Source organism: Anabrus simplex, chromosome 1, assembly GCF_040414725.1.
Source record: "Anabrus simplex isolate iqAnaSimp1 chromosome 1, ASM4041472v1, whole genome shotgun sequence".
Lineage (NCBI taxonomy): Eukaryota > Metazoa > Arthropoda > Insecta > Orthoptera > Tettigoniidae > Anabrus > Anabrus simplex.
Genome location: NC_090265.1, coordinates 1,540,720,324 through 1,540,738,424, shown reverse-complemented (window position 1 = coordinate 1,540,738,424; position 18,101 = coordinate 1,540,720,324). Strand labels below are relative to the sequence as shown.

At 41.7% G+C, this 18,101-nt stretch overlaps 1 protein-coding gene across 8 annotated transcripts in view; it reads left to right on the top strand.

Moving 5' to 3' along the window:
* LOC136858482 (early estrogen-induced gene 1 protein) overlaps positions 1 to 18,101 on the top strand; it is a 611,382-nt gene that overhangs the window by 46,221 nt on the left and 547,060 nt on the right. The window contains exon 1 of one of the 8 annotated variants that reach the window (XM_067138051.2): positions 16,281 to 16,339. The exons of the other annotated variants lie outside the window; for them this stretch is intronic. The gene's annotated coding sequence lies outside the window, so the exon portion shown is untranslated. Of the gene's footprint in view, positions 1 to 16,280; positions 16,340 to 18,101 lie in introns of those variants that run through there. 8 annotated transcript variants of the gene reach the window in all.

The window sequence follows — 18,101 nt, the reverse complement described above, 5'->3', positions numbered from 1 at the left end:
TTCAAAGTTACAACATATCGTTGCGTTCTGAAGTCGTACATCCCGCGTCCGATACGATGCTGTAACTGCCAAATGTTCGGACACATGGTATCTCGTTTTTCGTACAAGTTTGTTGTGTTACTTGTCGAAAAGAAGCTCGTGGCACAGAGCAGTGCACACCTCCGAACAGGTGCGCGAAGTGCCCTGGTCATCATTCCCCTGGGTGGTATTTCATGCCAGGAAGCGTGGCGTAAGTATAATTCAATTAAAACTCTAGCAAAGCAAGTAGACAAGCGTTATAGCTCAGAGTCTGCCAAGTTCGCAGTTTCTTAATGATACACCGTTAGTGATCGCTGCGCCCAAAGCGGCAGTTGCTCCTGTGAGCAACGTCGAAAAGATTAAAAGACTGAAGCTGCGATCTAACCCACCTTCGGCCACGAAAGAAGCTTTTGCTGACTAAGTCGAAAGGTCGGCGAAATCCGTTACCAAGCCGGCGGTGGCGGTATCGTCGACCAGGGCTGTGAATGACCCTCCTAGAACATTTGAAAAAGAATCGGTGCGGTAAAAGGGGCCTCTTTATAGGCGCTTATGAAGGACAAAACATACCCTCAATCCGGAGGGTATTTGTCGGCACTAGGTGGAGCTTCTGCCAGTGTACTCCCCTCCTAAGTGGACCCCGCCGCCAAGAAGCGTCTCGCGGGACCCTCAAACCTCGTCCGGTGACGAGGTGATCGACATAGAGGGTTCACTTCCATCCTCGGATAGAGACGGAAGAATTGTTATGTTTACGAAGCGGCTCGTCGCTTTAAATCTACAAAGTCTACTCTATGACACTGTTACAGTCAAACTGTAACGGTTATGACAGGCATCGTACTGAACTTCGCTAGATAATTAATCAGTCCGCGGCGAGTGTACTCTATATTCAAGAAACCTCTGTCCAGGTCGGCATACGGTCTTGGGAAACTTCCAAAATATACCCAAAAAACATGATTATGCTAACCGATTACCGGTGGCGTTGGTATCTTCACTCGTTCTGATTCCGAAGCGAACTGGTTCCGTTAAGGAATAGAGTTGGAGGCAGTAGTGGTATGTACTTAGTTATGTCATGACTCCAGTTTGTATGTCACCCACTATGGGGTTCTGAAATGCCTTACTCCAGAGGAAGGTCGTCGAAGAAGTTGATCGGAGAGCAGGATCTGTGTATTTTGAATACAGGGGAAAAACACACTTCAGCGTAGCGCACGGGACCTTCTCTCGCATTGACGTTATTCTGTGCAGTCGTGCGCTCGCTTCCATCCGATGGGATTCACACTTGCCGACACAGAAAGTAAGCGTCCCCTGGAAGGTATGGCTCCCCGCCACACTTACAGGTGGGACGATAATACAACATGGCCTTGCCGAGTTACGTTCTATTTTGTAGTCCGCATATGGCCACACTAGTCATAATGTCGTAATGCATGCACTATATTTTGTCCGGCGATCGTGAAGTGCCTCCGAACGTACAGGCTCTATCGGCCAAATCGTGAGTTCTAACACTCCCCACTGGTGTCAAGAGTTCCAGTCTTGGTAGGGTAAAATTGTTTTCCGTCTGCCTGATTTTGTTGTACGTCATGTTATATCCATATCGCCCTGAGCATTACGAGTTGAATCAAATGTTGGAAATATATTTGACAAATATGTTTTTTGTCGTTTCAAAGAATAATGTTTGTAGTCTATACATCATACCCGTTACAATGGAATAGTTCTTCTCTCAAGAGGGGGGGGGGGGCAAATTTATATTACAGATCATATTGTTAATAAGCGTTTGTGATACAGCATTCTTCTGAAAAGACAAACGAACCGGAAATTTTGCACCAGTTTGTGATATGATTTAGAGCAGTAATGAAAACGTACACTCATATAAGAATTCGTTCACATATGAGACAAAAGTTATATTCATAATTATTCCTCAGTGTACACTTGCTGATACAGAAAGGTATGGTTGTTACAACAGGTTAGAAAGTAGAATATGCAACATGGCCTTGCCGAGTTACATTTTATTTCGTTGTCCTTATGTGGCCACAGGACACGGTTTATTACGTCTCTCGGCATGGGGCATAATATATCCATCAGGTACCCACGTTAGTCGTAATGTTGTTATGCTTGCACTCTATTTTGTCTTGCGGTCATGTTATAGTTTTGCGAAGTGCCTCCGAACCTGCAAGCTCTGTCGGCTGAAGCGATAGAGCCGTACGTGCTAAATCGCGTGTTCTGCCGCTCGCCTCTGGTGTCAAGAGTTCGAGTTTTGGTAGTGTAAACTATTTTATTTTAATTGTTATTCCTACAATGTACGGCGTTCATGAACAGGGTCGAATGGGCAGTGATCAAGCGATCGTTCTGTTTCGGTTTCGAGACCTGCTACGAATCCTTGCCAGCACGTCAGCTTACGGCTCTCGATTCTCGAAAACTTCTTATCTAACACGTCGCCATGCTCTGAGGAATGCCGCAGTGTCGTCCATTCTCTATTGCGGTTATATTTCCTTGCTCAATGAGAAGCAACTATCCGCTCACGGACGTGAAGTCCTTTGTGTGCCATAGTTGCCAGTGACCTACCTTTGTGTAATAAGCGTGGTGGTATTTTTTCTGCAATCTGATTGGTTTGCCCGTTATTGCCGACCCGAATTGGGGGAAAACGTTCCAAGCGTATTCGAAGGAGCCACCTTCCCGCCGTTAAGTTGAATGCGTATCCATTGGGCTGCGGCGCTTCATGAACACACCTATTTGTCTTTCTGCTACATTCCACCTAGCTCGTACTTAAAGCCGTGTATAGTAAACGGTGTTATCGAATTGCTTTCCACACTCGTAGATACTCCAGTTGTGATTGGCAACTTCTGTATGAGTAATGTTTCATTGCTCCTGAGAGTTTCGAACTAGGAACCACATCATAGTTGAATGTGACAATGTTCGTCACTGTACAGTTGGACTTAGATTTCTCTGCGCGCTCCCTTTTTATGTCGGCAAGTGTACGTGACCTATGTCACAGTGACCATATTACTATTGTTCTTACTATGTTGAAATAGACATCCATTGAGGGTTCTCCTCGGTGGATTCTGAAACATGCTGATTGGTCAAAGTACACATCATTTACTGGCTTCAACTACTCGAATAGCCAGAGCGTAGGTGATGATGTGGCATGTATTACAAAAGTTATTATTGCTGCTGCTGCTGCTACTGCTGAGTCTACTCCATCTTTCACCAGGAATCCTCGGTATAGACTCGTTCCCTAGTAGAATGATGAAATAGCAGCAGCTATGGAATATCGACGTGGCGCTCTCAATCTCTGTCGAAGGCGCTGGAGCCAACTTGGTAACATTTAAGAAACTCCGCCAGGGTTCTTGTTCGAAAGAGAATAATTAATGGAAAAGGTGCATGTCGTCCACGATGGCACGTAGACCTTAATCTCAAGTGTCGATGAAACTCCGGCGCATTTTGGGTGTACAAGGGCATCTCTTGTACCAGGAATTTCCATTGCGGACAGTATCGTCACTGATCTACCCCCGCTTGCTAATCAGTTAATGTGTCACTTCGCGGATGTCTGCGTCCAGGATTTACCGCCCGCAGTTCCTTGCATTATGCCATCATCTATGTTTTGCTACTCAAGCTTCAGAGGATTATGACGTGCCATTTACGGAGTGGGAATTCCGAAGCGCTTTGGCGCTTGGCAAGGACACGGCTACGGGACCATATAACATCCATAACCAGATGTTCAAACATGTCAGCGCGGATAGCCTGGGCTATCTTTGTGTTCAATCGAATCTGATTGGAGGGTGAGTTTCCTTATCAGTGGTGAGAGGGAATATTAATTCCTCTCTTCAAGCCTGACAAAGACTCTACGTATGCAAGAAGCTACTGGCTGTCTGTGTAAGCTGTTTGAGAGGACGACGACTTGTGTGGTGTGTGGAGAAACGAGGACAATTATCCGACTACCTTTGCGGCTTTCGCGCTGCTTGATTCACCACTGACCACCTGGTAAGCCTGAAGAGTTGAATACAGGACGCTTTTATTAGAAAACACCCTTTGATGGCCGTTCTCTTAAATTTGGAAAAAGTCTGTGACACCATACGACATCCTTTCAACCCCGATTCAGTGGAAATTACGAAGTAATTTGCTAGTGTTTGTTGCTAATGTGTTGTATATCAATCTATTCCATGTCCGAATATGAAGGGCATATTCACAATACCACATTCAAGAAAATGGAGTCCTTCAGGGACCGTTTCTAAGAGTTACTTTATTCGCAATTGTCATAAACGATATTGTCGCTGCTGCAGGTTCAGCAGAAAAACCGTTTCTATATGTAGACGATTTTTCGCTGCATTACAGCTTACAAAATATGGCTGTCCATAGCGTCAAGCTAGGAGGACTGATCAACAAAGACTGATTTTTTTTTGCGTAGCTTCCGTGGTAGTTTCCTATCTGTAACATAAATATTTGAAAAGAGCGGGTTTTTATGTGTAATGTCCGTAGGTGGCAGCACTTTCGTATCGGTAGGTTGGTAGTAATGCTCTATTTCGCATACCAGACAATGGAGGTGACGCGAGAGGAGTGGTACAGCGCAATCAAATTCTGTTTTCGTTTAAACCATACAGCCACTGAAACTTACGAAAAGCTGAAGCATCATTGAAGCAAAACAAGCCAGTACAATGTGGAAATCGCCAAAAAAAGGCCAAGTTGTTCCATCTGTAGACTGTAATGGAATGATATACCAGCATGAAGTTCCCCCTCATACTACTGTTACTACACGTCGGTATTGGCTACACTGCGGAAGCACATTGCAAAGAAACGACCAGAGCTTTCTCGGACTGGATGGCGACTTCATCATGACAATGCACGGCCTCACGTCGCAAATCAAGTCATGCAGTTTCTGGCTCGATTCAACATTACCCTGATCTTGCACCCTGTGAATACTTTATTCCCATCACTAAAGGCAAAGCTTAGGGGCATTCGATTTGAGAACTCTGAAGCAGTGCTCAAGAAAAGTGAAGCGATTCTCAAGGACCTGATAAAGAATGGTCTGCAGAATGTGTTCAAGGACTGGCAGAGCCGCAATAAAAAGTGCATGGAAGTAGGAGGGGACTACTTTGAAAAAGACCATGTAAACATTGAAATGGAGTAATAAGTATCTGTGAAAAAATCAGTCTGTCTTTGATCAGCCTTCGTACACGGAGAATAGAACAATGGATTCTAGAACGTGGTTTCCGGTTCTCAACGGACAAGACATCTGGGGTCCTTTTCTGCGGGAAGCGCATCCCATCCCCGTCCTGAGCTTTATCTCGGTAGCGTCGCTCTTCCAGTAGTGGACACATACCGATTCCTTGAGCCCCTTTTCCATTGTTAATTCTCGTGGGAGCCATACGTGCGTCAATTGAAAGCGAAATGCGCTAAGAAACTCAATATTTTGAAGTTTCTTGCCAGCATAAAGTTAGCGGCTGATCGCGTGGCGCACATATTTTATCGATAATCGGCTACGGCAGTGCATCTTATGAACCAGCACGCAAATCGGTTTTAGATGAACTTAATACCATCCACTACAGCGGAGTTAGACTGGCGACGGGAGCTTTCCTAACAAGTACCATAGCCAGCCTGCCCTCTAAGTCCAGTTTACTTCCATTACACCATAGACGCAAGCAAGTGCTGTTGTCATATTTTGCAAATCTTTGAGAAATGCCACTACATCTAAGCTATCCTTGCGTATTCCATAACCGAAATCTCAGGCCGTATGTTGCTTGTCCACGAGCAACGCAGTTGTACTTTAATCTTGGATAGTAAATATCTATGTCCATACTGGGGATGAAACTCCCTCTCACCATTTAGAGACTAGCTATTATCACCGGACGCCTGTTAAAGGTACGAAAAGGGTACGAACATACCGAAGATGCATCGCAGCTCGCGGTCGCGGTTTACATCGCGGTCGATGCCTCGATGTCACCTCCTGGTAACACAAACACACAGTTTTAAATGGAACAGTTCATGTCCAAGATGCTCGCTTCCATTCACCATCGCGATTTACCAGGAGGTTTAGCGCGATGACAAGAAAGTTTGTGTTCCCATCGCTGTAGAACGGGAGGCATCGATGTAGCTTGCTCCTGATTGGCTTATCCGGATTGAGATCACGTGATATATCCCCCCCGTTCTACTGTGCCGTTGATCCGGGTGTTCACAGAGCCAGCGTGTGTATTCGTGTGGTAGTTATTGTACTTCACAGTATCAATTTTTGATTTCACATTGTTGTATATGTATTGGAACGTCTCAAGGGACATTCTCATGTATGAATGGAATCTGTCCGCGTGGTGTTTCAGTTATTCAAATAAGATGTGATATTCCCCCAGCGCCTGCCTTCTTTTATTTATAGGATGAGCATTCCTCTGGCGGGTTTACTGATTTGAAAGTAGCCACCATGTGCTTATGGACAATGAATCACTATCTCCACTGTCACTTGAATATGTACTCTATACTTGTAAAAGTTCAGTAGTAGAGGATAAATTAACTTAAACTTGAACGCGGAGATCCAAACATAACGTCCACTCACTGTAAACAATCTCAGAACACTGAAAGGTAAACCTCCCAGGTATGTTCACCCTCCATCGACAGCGATGTAAACCGCGACCGCGACGTAAACCTCGACCGCGACCGTGAGCTGCGATGCATCTTCGGTATGTTCGCTCCCAAATACCGAAGATTAATCGTAGCTCGCGGTCGCGGTTTACATCGCGGTCGATGCCTCGAAGTCACCTCCTGGTAACACACACAGTTTTAAATGGAACAAGTTCATGTCAAAGATGCGCGCTTCCATTCACCATCGCGATTTACCAGGAGGTCTAGCGCGATGACTAGACAGTTTGTGTTCCCATCGCTGTAGAACGGGAGGCATCGATGTAGCTTGCTCCTGATTGGCTTGTCCTGATTGAGATCACGTGATACACCCCCACCCCCCTCCCGTTCTACTGTGTCCTTGATCCAGGTGTTCACAGAGCCCGCGTGTGTATTCGTAGCTGCTATTATCGGCTTGCTATCTGCTGTTGCGTCACAGATGATTATTATGAAAGACGAGCTAATAGATGTGATATTTCATACTCCAGCAATATGGGACAAACGTAGTAAACTGCACCACAACAGACATGTTTTGTCTAGGGAATGGAAGAAAATAGCAGCAACATTCGGAGCAACAGGTAAGTTTTATTATTAACACTGTTCCGCTAACTTAGTAAGCCTACATCACATGTAGAGAAGTTAACAGAATGTCTATATTTGCTATTATTATGGCTCATTCAACTGACAGTAGTTAATAAACGTAGGAAATGAGTACAATAATGGGGTAAATACAATAGTTTAGAAAAATTCAAATAATTATCACAATCTCCACTTTTATGTTCGGATTACTGACAAAGTAGTCTGTGAATATTTTCCTAATTAATTTTACTCGATGTGTTGAGGAGTTAGTGATCTAGTTCGCTGTAAATTGCATCCGGCTGGGACGGCAGGAACGTCAGAAACATTCAACAAATGACTTTCTTTATCAATAATTGTGTTGTGCAAAATACAAATGGCTTTAATCACACTGTCAACAGTGTTTTCTTTTGTTTCGATGACTCCCGCCAGTATTCGCCATTTAGCAAACAGTATACCAAAGGCACATTCCACAGTCTTTCTATCCCGCGATAATCGCTTATTGAACGTATCCCGTGCCTCGTCCAGTGCTTTTCCGGAATAAGGTTTCATGATATTTCGTTTCAGTGGATAGGCTTCATCCCCAGTAAAGACATAAGGAACCTTGTGATTTGAGTTTGGTATGTTTCTCTCTTCTGGAATTCCCAACTTATTTCTTTCCAATGATTTAGAGAGCGTTGAAGCTCGGAATGTACCTCCATCACTCTGCTTCCCGCATCCTCCAACATCGATGGAAGTGAACCTATAGTGATCGTCAACTAGCTCTTGAACTATTGAAAAGAACTTATAGTTGTAAAACATGGAACCTGAGTGGGATGGACACTTTATTCGAACATCCTTACCATTTAATGCTCCGATGTAATTTGGAAAATCCCAAAGGTTTTCATACTGTTAAGCAATTCTCTTATGAAATCTGATGTAGGGCTCTTCATATGAATAGGTTGGAATGTTTCCCAAAGTACCTCGCATACTTGCTTTACAACGTTCCCAACTGTGGAAGCTCCCATCCGAAATGAGAAGGCCAAGTTCTTGAAATTGCATCCAGTTGCCAGATACCTACACAAATTAAAATATTATGTATAATTTTTTCTTGTCAAATATAGTCGAATTATTTAAATAATTACATTCAACATAATTGTTATTCCAAACCAAGTTTACAGATATGCTGACTGTCGCCGTGAAATAGTTATTTCTTTTGTTGCAGAGACAGAAGTAAGAAACTGCTGGAAGAATCTTCGACAAGAATTCGGAAAGCAACTGAAATACATGAGATTCGCTCTGGAGATGCCGCATCCGATGAAAGTCAGTGGCCCTATTTCAAAAAATTGCTCTTCCTTCTGAATCAGTTCACCGCTCATGGAACGTTTGGTAATTTGACAGCGAGACATGAAGAGTTATCACCTTGTTTAGTTGAGAACACCGCTGACAACGATTCAGAAAAATCCAGCCAAAGTGACGATGATACAACTTCTACATCTTGCAATTAGAGGCCAAGAACAAACACAGCCATCAACACCGGCATCGCCTTTCTGTACATCTACATCTTTAACGTCTGAATATCCTACGAGAACAGGCTACAAAAGGCGATTAACACCTCAAGCCGAGATCGGTAAACAACTCCTAGATGTGGAGAAAGAGAGGCTTGCAATGAAGATAAACAGAATATCTTACGACCCCAATGACTAGGATGTAGGATTTTTCAACTCTCTTCTACCTCACTTGAAGAACCTATCACCCGGAGACAAATTTATATTTAGGATGAAAGTGCAACAAACTCTATTTGAACTTCCATTTCCTCAGCAACAACCTGCTCGACAAGAAATATCCTTCACTACATTCCAACCCATTTCCAATGACTGTCAACCTGAACAATCTCATCCCCACGAACCTCTGCATAATTGGACCGGATACACCGGTTCTGAATAGACTTGACCTATAACGCACAACAGGAGTTGTGTATCATTCGCAATTCACATTTCCGAAGACTATTTTTCCTACAATTGCTACAATATATTAATGTGTTGCTGCAAAAATTAACAATAGTTGTTGCAGTATTAATTCAGTTGTTGATTATAAGTTACATGGATTTCACGGAACAATGAAAATATACTTCTAATTATTATATCTCAAAAGAATAAATTTAAAAAATTTACAAAATGCATAATTATATCTTGTTTACGTTTCAAGCACGGATCTTACCTTATCGTCACAACCAATCTTTCTTCCGCTGGAATTGGATTTTTGTGGTAGTTATTGTATTTCGCAGTATCATGTTTTTATTCCACACTGTTGTATGTGTATTGGAACGTCTCAAGGGACATTCTCATGTATGAATGGAAACTGTTCGGGTGGTGTTTCAGTTCTTCAAATAAGTTGTGATATTCCCCCAGCTCCTGCCTTCTTTGATTTATAGGATGAGCATTCCACTGCCGGGTGACTGATTTGAAAGTAGCCACCAACGTGTGCTTATGCACAATGAATTACTATCTCCACTGTTACTTGAATACATACTCTATACTTGTAAAAGCTCAGCAATAGAGGATAAATTGTCTTTAACTTGAACGCGGAGATCTAAACATTACGTCCACTTACTGTAAACACATCTCAGAACACTGAAAGGCGAATCTCTCGGTATGTTCACCCTCAATCGACCGCGACGTAAACCGCATCTTCGGTATGTTCGTCAGCAGCTCTCGATGCCACCCTATCCTGTACTAACCTTTTCATTTCGACATAAATACCGCGTCCTACATCTGCTCTAATCTGCTTGTCACCCCCTGTGGGTGGGGGATGCAGATTTTGTAAATGGAAATACTGTCATTCCCATGCAAAGAATTGTAAACCGTATCTTGTACGCTTAAACATTGTACCTTTATAGATGGTAACACAAACATTATTACGCTAATAAAATGCCCAAGCAAAACATTTTCGAATGAATAACTTAGTGCGGTTTGGATGATGGGGCGAAACTTAACATTAGGCTAAAAACAGACAAAAACTATCCATATGTCTTACCAAAATTAATATTTCCATGTATATTTTTAGTGGATTTGTTAACTACAAGTAGCCTATATTTATACAGAAACATTGAAATATGGCATGGAGTTTATAGGGCAAATTTATTTATTTTAAAACCTGTATGTTCTGCTAAAATGCCCGGCTCCATAGCTAAGTGGTTAGCGTGCTGGCGTTTGGTCACAGGGGTCCCGGGTTCGATTCCCGGCAGAGTCGGGAATTTTAACCATAATTGGTTAATTTCGCTGGCACGGGGGCTGGGTGTATGTGACGTCATCATCGTTCATCCTCATCACGACGTGCAGGTCGCCTACGGGTGTCAAATCAGAAGACCTGCACCTGGCGAGCCGAACATGTCCTCGGACACTTCCAGTACCAAAAGTCATAGGGTACGCCATTTTATTAATTTCTGTTTAAATTAGTCAAATTCATTTTTATTTTGGTGTGTGTGTGTGTGTGTGTGTGTGTGTGTGTGTGTGTGTGTGTGTGTGTGTGTTGGGGGGGTGCATCTAACACCTCACCCCTCACCCACCGTGGGTATAGCCCTGATAGGAGCCATCTTACAATTCTGTATAGCGAAATCAAGGCCGCCGCGCATTCAGTATAGCAATACACACACTGCCTTCAACCAACACCTTCTAGAGACAAGGCCTGAGCAGTAAAAATGGCCGACTGTAGTAAGCCGAACTGGAAGTACCTTGAGAATGTATTTCTATTAATAATATTGCCGATACTCACCTTTTCTTGAAAAAGAGACATGCTAAGTAATTAACTGTAGACAATTACAGCTACAGATGGTGGCGTACGCAAAGTGGGGGGAAGGATTACCGGGATTAAACACCCGCCTTGAATTTCTAAACCACTCATTGAATATAATTTTTAAAATATAAATGCACATACTTAGATTTGAACATTACTTGTATACTTCATCTTTTTCTCAGTCTGTAATTTTTGCCGTGAAAGTAACAATCTCAACGACAAAAATAATGACGCCGACCTGTTTAGCCGAGAGCGTAACGGCGCGTAAGTTTTTATTTACCCTTTTTTACTCTTTTCGATTGAGAAAAAAGCAAAAATATAGACTTGAATGTGGGATAAGCAAATGCTGTATGTCCCCATCTGACAAGACAAAACATCTTGACCATCTGTACAGGTTAAATCCTGTTACAGAGCACTTAGAACATACTGTGACGGGCTCAATGGCTCAGACGGTTGAGGCGCTGGCTTTCTGACCCCAACTTGGCAGGTTCGATCCTGGTTCAGTCCGGTGGTATTTGAAGGTGCTCAAATACGTCAGCCTCGTGTCGGTAGTTTTACTGGCACGTAAAAGAACTCCTGAGGGACTAAATTCCGGCACTTCTGCGTCTCCGAAAACGGTAAAAGTAGTTAGTGGGACGTAAAGCCAATAACATTTTTTTTTATTAGAACATACTGTTGTTATCTTAGAGTAACGAATGGGATTCGAACTCTGTTCCCTTCCTGTTCAGCATTAGAAGAAATCTCTAATACATGTATTATGGGATTCGAATACTAATCACTTCGTTTAAAACAGGCCATACATGATAACAAACGCACTTCTTTAAGTTATATATGCAATCAGCACACGCGCAAAAATATAGAATTGAAAGGACAAGCAAATGCTTTATGTCTCCATCCGACAAGACAAAACGTGTTGACCATCTGTACAGATTCAATCGCATTACAGAATTCAATCAGCACACTCGCAAAGATACAGATTTGATTGTAGGACAAGCAAATGCTGTATGCCTCCATCTGACAAGACAACATATGATGGCTATCTGTACGGGTTCAATCATGTTACAGAATACAGAACATACTGTTATCTTACAGTAAAGATTTTAATAGACAGCATATATTTCCTGTCGTGTTCTAAACAGAAAACTTACCTTGATTATATGATAGATCGAGGACACGCGGTATCTAGTTGATTGATAGGATTTTATAACTTAATCATAATCTTTTTTATATAAATAGAAGGAAAATGGAGAGGAATAGAAGTGTGATTAGTGTACAGTTGCACTTCCTCTTAAAACTATAATCACTACACTATGCAGATAAAATAATTTTACGCTTTTATTTACTGCTTAGCAGGGGATACCATAAACAGTCTATGTCCTACCTATAATTCTACATCGTATTGTGTTAAGGAGATGGATTTGCGGGGATTCGAACACTGACACGTGCAACAACAAAAAATTGTATTTCAGATATAGATTCGAAGTTTGATCTCCTACTACTTTAGTCGCAATAAAATAAGGAATCCGTAGGCCTGGCCAGGAATGGGTTGCTGATAGCCGCTATATTGCGCATTACTCCCTAAGCCGTCAAAGTAGAAAAGTACATTTTGAATAAGCCAGGATCGAATATGCTAAGTCGTAGACAGATAACATCTTGGTAATGGAATTTTGCTCGAACGTGGACATCACGGTACTTACTAAAACGTAACTAAAATTATATATTGTAAGAGTAAAAAAAAAGTGCTTCATATTGAACCCTTTAGGTCCTTATTGAGGGATACCTACCTTCCTTACCTATCAGCAAAGTTCATGAGATCTGTCTCTTGGGTCGTTTCGGGTTCTTCGTCACTTGCTGAGGTAAAGGTAGGGTTCATTAATTCTAATCTATCTACTGGAATGAAAGGTCTGTTTAAAAGATTCCTATTTATTCAGGAAATTCTGAAGCAATCTGTCACTGGTATCATAGAAGTCAACTGTATCCACTGGACACCACAATCATTTTTACATAATGGTCAGAACACTGGTGTGAGACTTTAACGTAATTGCCTGATGGGCATTCTTACTAGAAACCATTGTCTCAATTATTAATCATTTAAGAAAGGAAAGTCTGGAAATCCTTAAATTCGGCTTCCATGTGAGATCACATGTACCATCATAGTGATTCGTTATGGTCCAGCCCCCGTAACACGAACTCTGGACTCTGAGTATAATTAAGGCCGTCCAATCGGTGTGTGCCACACAGTGGTTCTACGGCATGGACCCTTAATTGAATCGATGTGACCTGCGTCTATGTCATGGACCGACATCTAATCTTCTAAGTTACTTTAAAGTCATTGTGGATGATGACCGCAAGGAAATGATGCTACAATGGCATATGGCCCTAATTTAAGTCAATGAGGTTGATGACCCCCTGACCATCCAAGTTTCTAGGCTGAAGGCTAAACACAATTAAGTTACATCGGTTGATGACCAAAGTTTCCACTTTACTATCCCCAGCACATTCACTGCTCAATCAATCAAAGTTCAATAATTTCAACAATAGCAATGCTCACAAACTTTGTGGCAGTAAAATCCATTTCCTTCGGATATGTCCCTTTAATCTTTACTTTATTTTTAATATTCCCCAGACAACAAACTAAAATTTCCAGAATGCATCTCCAAGTTATTCGCTTGATTAAAGTTATTTCAAAATGCGGTTTCACTGAATTTAATAATCTAATAAATTTAAATGATTTATCGAAATGTTAAAGAACAGTAAATTTTATCTCCGCGGACTCTGGTTTCTTCACAACTTTCTACGCAGCTGTGATGTGAATTCAATATTGCGATGTTTATCTGGCTGGAAAAGAATTTGTTACATCATTCATGTCCAGCTATATATCTCATCTCGTGATATCATGCTTAAAAATCTAATCTAATCCTAACCGTTTAACACTTGGATATCCTAATAATCTACGTACAAACCAAACAACTCGCCATATAATTACGATGTCATATCTCGTCATTACCATTATGAATTTTGCACACCCCTCACAGACAAACCGATCATCACGACCATCGCTCTATATTTTGGACAACCCTGAAATTGGGTTACTCTGTTCCTTATACTCAAAGTTCGTGATTTCAAATGTTCATTACGTCCTCAATTACAGTATTTCACAATACTTAGATCATTACCGGCTATGAATTTTCAACTAAATCCAGCATTTTAACGTATCCCCTGGCCGAGAATTACAGTACAATCTCAACTCCACTTCTATTCCCGTTATTATCCCCGCTGTCCGCTTAGGTCTCTCACCCCATGCTCGCTTGGCAGTTATATAAAACACCTGGTTGTTCCAGTTGACTGGCTTCTCAAAATGCTCACCTTTTAAACTCTGCCGACATAATTAAACAAATACGATATTCTAACCCACAAAATGCACAGATTATGCTTCAAGATGCCCACACTAATTATACGCGTCGCCAATTATACCGCTATGGATTTCTATGAATTTCTTTCCATTCTCAACATTATAAATATTCCTCGGGCTATCATATCCCGGCTTCAATGACAGGACTCTAACCTGATTCGCACATCTCATCTCAACTCATATAAAACATTCCTCGGGCTTCCGGGTCCCGGCTTCAATGACGGGTCCAACCTGATTCACAAAACCAACCTCTGTTTCCCAGCTCCACAATTATCATCGACAAAGAACTGGAATAAAATCCTCACTAGAAATACCGACGTCTAATATCGCACAATGCATTAATCATGAATAACTTCGCATAAATGATATCGTATTTAATAACTTGATTTTTACGAGAAATGACTGAAACATTCTACTAGATCTTTTATTTGTCAGTCAGACACAGTTTAAAATGGGCATAAAAAAAACGTTTCTCTCCGTGACCAAATTCATCACCCTAGGCTCTCACCCGACAGCGCGCTTCCTCTCGATTGAAAATGAGTAACCATGGATTATTATTATTAACGTCAAATTGCAGTCAGAAGAAATTTACGTCGAATGAACATCTTACTTTGACATCACAAAATACAGGCAGTACACTCACACGGATGACGATCTACATTGGACGTGATATCACTTCGGAATCCTATTCAATAACTTTTACAACATTATACGGCCCTCGCAAAACTTCAAAATTTCATCCAAGTGGAAAATAAAACAAATGACTCTTTTAGTCGTACTCTCACATTTACAAAACTTAGTAGGGCGACCACTGCGTCGTATATCCCCATTCAAATACACTTTAAGAAATCACGAGACGAGATATAAGAGGCAGTAAGATGGGAAGTCACCTACCTCATGTCTTCATGCCAGTATTCGTCTTAGGGCTCACCTGCGACCCTGGCATTTTATTTAGCCATCTTTACATTCATGGCTGTACATCTCATTATAATTATTTCTTCAGGTTTCCTGGAATAAAGCATAAAAAAAAAAAGAAAATACCCTTCACTTGTTTGCTTGAACGCACACGATGGACTATAATTATTCCCGCACACGAATTACTTAATCACATTAGAATATTTCAGTACTTTGACCGTCCTATCTGATACACTTATTTCTCTCAAGAAAACTATCTCCCCATGGAGTCAAGACTTAGCCGCAATGGCTAAAATCTGCAGTTGAACTCAGTCTACTTTCGTTGGTTTGATTTAGCAGAGCAGCTCAACAATTTTCGTCCGCTTTGTATCACAAATGCCGGAGAAGGAAGCTTCGTCATGGCGTCCCTTCATATTTATAGCAGTTACCCCCTCTCTTCGGATCTCTCCCTTTGCCGCCAAGAAAATTTCTCTAAATTTTCTGACTTACCTAAACTGTAATTTCAAGAGTTTTGAAAGTGACTACATGCTTGCTACATTTCTGATGGTAGTGTTCATGGACATTTAAAAATTTTACGGGTTCGATTTGTGAGATGATTGACCTCCTTTGATAGGCACTATATTTTTTTGACTTGGCGTGGTCACGCCGTGTACACGCGCTTTGAAATAGTTCATAAAAATGACTTGAGATTCTTCCGCCGTCGACACGTGTGGTTGACGTCACGTACCCCAGAGCGTGGGACCGAAGGTAATCACCCCCTCGTCACGTGTCAAATCCATGCTATCAAGAATCCAACTTTTAATTATTTTGTTACACTATGCATAATGTTCTTAGGGCACAAAGGTCATGGGTTCAATATGCTGTCACATCCGGTTGTGCTAGCGACGTGTACGCAGAATCTTACAGTGTAGCAAAAATGCTGATAGATAATGAACTTTGATCGATACGTGGATTACATCCAGTTATGCTAGCGACGTGCAGACAGAATGTTCACATTCGTTTACGGAATGCAGTCCATCACTCGCGTATTAGTGATTACATTTGAAATATGGATATGTAAGTATACGGTATGTATAAAATATACGATTCAAGTGTATAATCAGTATTGTCGGGGTGGTGAAACATACCTAAGACCCCGCTCAGGCTGAGCAACGGTCGCTGGCTGCGCGGTTTTGGTCACGTAGCTATCAGCATCCATTCGGGGATAGCGGGGTCGAACCCCACTGTTGGCAGCCCTGAAGCTGGGTTTCCGTGGTTTCTCATTTTCGCACCAGGAAAATGCTGGGGCTGTACCTTAAGACCACGGGCGCTTTCACGTAGCTATCAGCGTAGCTGTAGAGTAATAATAATCATAGTTTGTATACTGTAAAGATCTAGTAGCATTATGTGTTAATGCCATTGCAACACAACTATACCGAGTGAATTGGCTACGCGGTTAGGGCAATTTGAGTAATAATAATCATATTTTTATAATGTAAAGTTCAAGTAGCATTATGTGTTAATGTTATTCCAACACACCTATATCGGGCGAAATGGCTACGCGGTTAAGAATAATATAATCTACGAATAAAATGTGTTCCTTTTTATTCTGTGTAGCTTTGTTAAAATTCTAGATGCTGTCGGGAATCGAATAACTAACGTATGCTATTATCGAATGCGTTGCAGATCCCGGTGTTCGATTCGCCTGGATAAAATGTAAAACGCTATGTCCTCTGTAACAGGATTAAATCTGTACGGATGGTCAACATATTGTGTCTTGTCGGATGGAGACATACAGCATTTGCTTATGCTACATTTAATTCTGTAGTTTTGCTTGTGTGCTAATTGCAATCGAAAAGAAAAAAATATATTAAAAATTTAAGAGCGTAAAAAGGTATTACCTTCTCCTTACCGCATCCTCCTCCTCCTCCTACCGCTCCCTCCTCTTCTTTTATCAATCGAAAGGAGTAAAAAAGGGTTTATCAATAGAAAGGAGTAAAAAAAGGGTAACTAGAAACTTACGCGTCACATCATATTAGGAGGTAAAAGAAGAGGACAACGCCACACCATGCTTTCCAGTTTAATACCATAACGTAAGTATATCTGGTAAAAGGTAATATTAACGATAAATATTTGACTAATCCTGTTATCAGTTATTCTTCGCAAACTATAGACTGGGAGATCATCATGAGTTAGCTCTTTAATTGTATTATTAACAAAATTATAATTTCTAATGTCGAAAAGGGCAGCTTGCTTTAAAACTATAATACTCTCTCCCAGGATAGTGTCGGGATGGGACCATGTCAAGAGGGAGAGCTTGCTTTAAATCTATAATCCTCTCTCCAAAATGGTGTCGGAAATAAACCATGTCGAGAAGGGCAGCTTGCCTTAAATCTATAATCCTCTCTCCAAAATGGTGTCGGGAAAGAACCATGTCGAGAAGGGCAGCTTACTTTAAAATTATAATCCTCTTTCCAAACCGGTGTCGGGAAGGGACCCTGTAGAGAAGGGCAGCTTGCTTTAAAACTATAATCCTCCAAAATCGTGTCGGGGAAGGGTCATGTCGAAAAGGGCAGCTTGCTTTAAAACTCTAAAGTTAGGCCCCCTGGCTATGTTCCGTTCAGTGTTTCAAAAATTGCGCTGCACGTCGGGAAATACAGCCTGCTGAGGACTAGGGAGGTTGGGCCCCTCCAAGATGGTGACTGTCCCCGTCGGGAAGGGCATCTAGCCGTAGAACTGAGGTTAGACCTCCAAGATTTCGACTGTCCACGTCGAGAAGGGCATCTGCCGTAAAACTGATGTTAGGCCCATCTAACATGGCGACTGTCCACGTCGAGAA